Below are 243 nucleotides of genomic sequence, written 5' to 3'. Positions count from 1 at the left end.
TCGCTTTCAACGGACAGAGACATTTTGAATTTCTAAAATATTTAATAAATTCCATTATTAAACAATAACGAACAAGTAAAATCGGTGTCAATTATGTGAAACAACTGATGTCTGGTTCAATTACAAGTTAAAAAAGTTGTTTTCATATTTTCTCATTTGACGAAGCACATCGAACAACTATAACGCTTGTATTTCACATCGGTTTCATGGACTCACGCAAATCAATTAAATAAATATTATTTT

The 243-nt window shown here is 28.8% G+C and overlaps 1 protein-coding gene across 1 annotated transcript in view; it reads right to left on the bottom strand.

Moving 5' to 3' along the window:
- Window positions 1–243, bottom strand: part of LOC109544683 (sulfotransferase 1C4) — a gene marked incomplete in the record, with an annotated part of 4,881 nt that overhangs the window by 2,465 nt on the left and 2,173 nt on the right.

Source organism: Dendroctonus ponderosae, unplaced genomic scaffold (genome assembly GCF_020466585.1).
Source record: "Dendroctonus ponderosae isolate FM_Combo_2020 unplaced genomic scaffold, Dpon_F_20191213v2 Dpon_F_20191213_2, whole genome shotgun sequence".
Classification (NCBI taxonomy): domain Eukaryota; kingdom Metazoa; phylum Arthropoda; class Insecta; order Coleoptera; family Curculionidae; genus Dendroctonus; species Dendroctonus ponderosae.
Note: the sequence above shows the minus strand (reverse complement) of the source record. Positions and strands in the feature narration are given on the sequence as shown.